The 6000-nt window shown below is 40.4% G+C and overlaps 1 protein-coding gene across 2 annotated transcripts in view; it reads right to left on the reverse strand.

Moving 5' to 3' along the window:
- Positions 1-3025, reverse strand: part of slc37a3 (solute carrier family 37 member 3) — a 55782-nt gene extending 52757 nt beyond the window's left edge. Inside the window, exon 1 of one of the 2 annotated variants that reach the window (XM_034032057.3) lies at positions 2894-3025. The gene's annotated coding sequence lies outside the window, so the exon portion shown is untranslated. The remainder of the gene's footprint in view (positions 1-2893) is intronic. The other variant, XM_034032058.3, reaches the window with a different exon arrangement.
- Between the last annotated feature and the right edge of the window lie 2975 nt (positions 3026-6000).

Here is a 6000-nt window from a genome sequence, read left to right on the forward strand (position 1 = left end):
TTTAGAGTTAAATGAATTGTTAGGTCTTAGAATACAACTCATAAATTGAGCATAGGTTCTGGTTACATTTCTAATGAGACTAGGGATCTGACTGACATCTTTTAGTCCTGAATTCTGGTTAGAATCTGGTTGAATCTGGGAACCTGGTTGTATCCTGGCTTTTGTCTATAGAACAAAAGACTGACCAAGAGGACAATGTTGTAAAAACAAATTCTTTGATGTCCAGCCCTAACATGAAATATATTTGGAGACCACTGTTTTGTATCAGAGCTACAAACCTATTGATAAACATCTTCCCAAATAGTAAACTAGATATAAACAGGCTTTGCTTAGAAAATACAGCTGGTTTATGAGGGGGTGATAAAAGCTAGCCCCTGTAGGGGGACCGGGACAAAGCCAGATACTTCAAAAGGGCTGAGAAGAGATTTGTATAACTAACTAAAAGAGACTTGTTTTCTTCTGATTGGGTTAAAGAAAAAAATGATGTAATATAATAATCCCAATCATGTTTGTTGACTTGTGTCTTTTCCATGCTTGGAGGGACATGGTTTCTAATTTTCTCTACCACATTAAAATAATCACCGTTGTAACTTTGCAACCAAGCCTTCGACTGACTTTATTTTTACTCACAAATGAATGAAGAAATTCGCAACTTCTTCATTTTAAATTACAACATTACAACCCTTGTATGGGCAGCCGGTACACAATACATTTATGAATACAAAGTAAGTCTTAAATATCTGATAAAATATAACCAATTCACCATAAACAAGGAAGCTGAAAATACTGAAAGCTTTGTACCCTCTGCTTGTATCACTCAGTCATGTACTGTAATACAACACTGAAGTTAAACCTGAAATGACAAGCATTAAGAAATATTACACTATGTGGTAACTGCTGTAGACAGGGAGTTTCAATTCAAGATATCATAAAAAGAGGGGATATCATACAAAACATGTATAAAAGAAAACAACTGTGCTATGAACAAATGATACAAAAAGGTCTCAGTCAAATAATGCACAATACGGGCTGAACTACCCCTCTATTTTAATGTACCAGGCACTATTTTTTTTAAAAATGACTTGGCCATTTCAATCTCCATTGTATTCAAATCCTCCTTGTACTTTCCAGAACCCTGGGTGCTCACCCACAACAGGACCTGGACATGCTACATTTATCGCCTGGGATAAGAACATTGATCGTTTTATTATTATTATTATTATTATTATTATTATTATTATTATTATTATTATTATGGATTACCTAGCCTACAGTATATTGTGTGTGCTTCTCTGTTGTGTGTCTGTGTAGATTAATTATATCATGGTCTACTCCACAATATTTCAGGCAGAAACAGTATAAAACTAGACATCAGGCTTTTTGTATGTTTTTTTTTTTTTAATCCCTGGCAGTGTGGTTCCTACACAATAACAAAGTGACACATTACACATGTTCATAAAGTCATATCATTGTTGTGGTTTACGTATGCCTTTACACGCAAGTGTAAACTCAAATGTAACTTAAATAAACTGTACAAAAGGGGGCATTGTACATTAACAGTCCTCATAACAGAAAATACTAGGATCACAACAAAACAAAACTTTGATCACTGTGTTGAACATTTACCTTGCAAGTTGGGCCCGTGTTTGGAAAGTGTAAAAGCACACCTGCATCTGTATCCCTGCTTTATGTTAATCCCTACTGTCCCAGGCACCACTTTCCATTTTATAAATTAGTGCAAGACAAAGCACGTTGTTATAATTATTTCTAATATTTATCAACTGTGCAATTTATGACGGACACTAATGTGAATTTTTGCCTTCAAATTCACGTGCAGCAATGGTTGTTCGAATATTCACTTTGACTGCCTTTTACAATACATGTTTTTATTTTCAATATAACCTACAATATTATATTTTATTTTTATATACAAGCCTGTTGTTATCTATACTGCACCTGGCAGCCATCACTTCCTTAGTTTTGTACAAGGAACACACTGGGGAAAATATCAATAGGAGAGATTTGATCTTGAAGCTAGCCACAGGGCTTCAGCAGAAACATTTTGAACAGAAACATTTCGATCAGAAAACTGCAAAGCAGCAGGCTACAGCAGCTCAACCTGGATTCTGTGCTGCACAGTGACACATTCAAGAGAAAACATTTTACTTTCATTTTAAATTAAAAACTACTTTCGTTTTTACAGTTTTGTATGTACATATACCCGATTACACACTCGTTTCTTTTGAAATGTTTATTTTGTTATAGTTTTTCATTTTTTTGAAGTAGTGCTTTATATGTGGTAAGTTAGAAAATAAACCCTTTTATGTTTAATTGTTCATTTAAATACAGCGTTTCGGCTGTGCAGATGTTTGATATGATAAAACTTTTGAGTAAGCATTAAGCTAAATATATATATTTCACGAACATTTCATTCTTTAGTAGGTATATATATAACTAATATTTTAATTTGTAATACAAAAAGCATAGGTAGTTCTGAAAAATAAACTGATTATAATTGCCTATACTGTAGTCCGTGATTATAAACACCGGAGTTGTGACGTGTATTCAGAGACATCAGTCCAAACCCAATGGCTTTTATTTACCTTCATCACGCGACTGTCGCATAAACTGACATGATACAGGCACGGGCCAAGAAAAGAAAAAGCAACGTGAAGCAAAATCTATGACAAAATAACAACAATAATAACAATATTACCCCCCAAAAAAATCAACGTAGCCGTGCACTGGCGCACAGAAACCCATACAACTAGAAATGGAGTACACAGACCGACCATTGTTACAACTGGTAAATACAGTTTTAGAAACCCTGTTCACACGACACAATTAATGTTACTTTCAATTCATATTAGGTATTTCATTAAGAACCACTCACCCAATGATATCCCAGACTCGTCTCACTTAAAGCTGCACTTTGCTGTTTCCTGGTGCTTTCCTTCATCTGCCATTTATTTTGTGCATGTCAAACCTCACAAGTCTTATTTAAATGCCACCCAGTGCATCACTGCTGAATTACATGTCGATTTGTTTTACTGTGCATTATGGGAGTGGTAGTTTTTTTAAGTTTTTATGTCAGCTATTTGACTTTTAACTTATCCAGTCTAAACGTTTTAAAATACTTATTTATAATGTATTTGTACAGAGCTAACTCCCCCACTGCTCAGTTATCCATCTTGTTCACAACCAATTGAGACATAATTAAAGAAAAACTATATTAACATCTTATTACATCATGTACTCAAATAAACTACAAAATGATATCACAAAAGTTTACCACAAGCCATATTAGAAGTAGGCTACAGTGTTAGATGTTAGAATTTTTACATTTTGTCAGTTTTTTGTTAAATATGTGGAAAACTACAAAGTGGTATGTAATTCAATATGTTTTAACATTATTCAGCAGGTTTCATTTGACTTTATGAAGCAAAATTAGTTAATTCTATAGGTTGATGTAAAACTTTCGGCCATAGTGCTGCTACATATGTCACACTTAAAATATACGGAGAACACGTCTATATTTATTTTGTTCTTATTGTTTGACAGCATGGACAGGTTTTAAACAGTGGCGTAGTGGTAAATAAAAAAGTGCGTAAACTCCCCTGTTTGGTGCTCCAGGCCAGGCAGTGGCAGGGTAGGAACTTAGGTTGACCATTGTTTGTGTTTTTTTTATTGTGTTTCTCGGACCCCTTATGAAAATAACCTATAGGTAACCTATAGAATACTTCTATAGAATTCTATAGAAGACCTATAGGCTATTGTATTGAACCTATAGGTTTTTATAGAGAATTGGGACATTTGGCCGATAGGTGTATAGGTTATTTTCGTAAGAGACATCAGAGGCAAAATTTAAAACCATTCAAATGCATTTCTGGCACTCAGTTCCACAGGGACAGTGACAACACTGCTTTAAAAACTGCTTTGGTTTTGTAAATAGCAGAAGAGTCTTCAAGGCAAACACAACGGACACATTATAAATCCAATCCAAATAGTTGTTGTTCAACACTAACAGGGGGTTTTGTTACCTGCTACGTCAATTGTGGGTGTCTCAGTCTACCAAATGACCAGAGAGACAGATGGATGCAATTGAAAACGCCACTCAGACGTCCAGGTTTTGTTACGGGGGCGGACTTATTTCGTGACACCGGCCCTGTTTCTGGAGGATTTCTGATCGAGCTGGCATGGTTTATTCACAACACACGCTAAACTAGCAGCGACACAAGTATCACCGAACTCTAGTCTTTTGTACTGTGAAAATGTGCATCATACCTGGCCATCTTTTAAACAGAAACACTAAAGTTATACAGTCCTTTTCAGACTCTGATAATCCATAAAATACCATGTTATCCACTGCACAACGGCCGTGCATCCAGCAACCCAACAATAACTATTCTGCATTGAGACTCACACAATGCTCATTTGTCAGAATAATTGGATGCCACTGACTCAGTGGCATTGCTGGCGCACACAACAAACGCATGTTAGGTTTAATCTCAAAAGCAGTGCTTAACGGATCTAATAAAACATTTAGTATAATATATATACTGAACGGTGCGCTTCACGTGAGCAGTTCTGTGAGCATCCTTTCAAGGGCTAGGATGAAGGCTAGCACCGGCCTGCAGGTCCAGTGTGCCTAACAACAGAACCAGGGCTGTCAAGCAATTGAAAAAATCAATCTCATCTCATCTAATTACTGCATCCGTCTCATTCACATGTGTTGTATTACTGATATTATAGCGTTCTCAGTTAACGCAGGCTGGCACATCACACAGAGCGAGGCAATCTACACACAGGTGGAAGGCGGGCGCGAACCCGGGATCGCTCACATTAAAGCATAGCGTGATACCGCTGTACAAAAGAGCCTGCTCCATTGCAAGGAGCGTTCATTAAAACCCCGTTTTCTTATTTCTCATATTGTTCATATTGACTGCAGGTTGGCGGGTGGCAGGACTGGTCAGCGAGCGAGCTTCCTGGCGTGCATGGCGTAGCAGTGAGTCTTGACTGCTGACTGGCAGACGACCGGGCTGGTTAGCAGGCAGTCTTGCTGGCTGGCACGGTAGCTGGCAGTCTGGTATGCTGGCGGGCAGTCAGCCAGGCTGACTGGCGGGCAGGCATGCTGGGTTGCATGGTAGCTGGCAGGCTTGCTGGCTGGCATGGTAGCTGGCAGGCTGACAGGTGATCTCTCCTCCTTCCCCCCGGCTCCCCTCCAGTCGCAATCAAAGCGTGCAGGTCCCATTCTTGATCCACAGTACGTCCTCTTCCAGGTCCAGGATGACGCCATGGCAGACAAAACGTCAGCCCCCACTATGCACTGTTCCCCTATGTCCGCTAGCCACACAGTGTGCTGCATCCCCACAGGTCTCAAGTGCATGGCGAACATCTGTCGTCCTCTCATGGGGGCGACCTGCCCGGACACAGTCCTCAGGCTGGCATGGGTGGGCTCCCTGGTTCTACTCCTACCTCTCCGACTGCACCTACCAGGTAACCTGGCGCGGCTCAACCTCCACACCTCACCCTCTCTCAATAGTCCCCCAAGGATCAGTCTTGGGTCCTCTCCTGTTCTGTCTACACCTCTACACCTGCTCCCTTGCCCCCTCATCACATCCTATGGTCTCTCATGCCATTTCTATGCTGATGATGCTCAGATCTTCCTCTCCTTCCCCCCCTTTGACCCCACCACCCCCTCCCGTATCTCCATCTACCCTGGACCCCTGCCTCTCCTACTACCAGCACATCTCCACTCTAGCACGCACCTGACATTTCTTCCTGAGCAACATACGACTGACCCTTCCTCACCAACTACTCCACCAGGCCCTGGTACTCTCCCACCTAGACTACTGCAACTCCCTCCTGGCAGGCCTCCCTGCGTCCGCCACCCATCCGCTCCAGCTCATCCAGAACTCCGCTGCTTGCTTCTCCCACGCTACTCCACTGCTCCGCTCACTCCACTGGCTCCCGATCACCACTCGCATCCAGTTCAAGGCT

Source organism: Acipenser ruthenus, chromosome 14 (genome assembly GCF_902713425.1).
Source record: "Acipenser ruthenus chromosome 14, fAciRut3.2 maternal haplotype, whole genome shotgun sequence".
Taxonomy (NCBI): Eukaryota; Metazoa; Chordata; class Actinopteri; order Acipenseriformes; family Acipenseridae; genus Acipenser; species Acipenser ruthenus.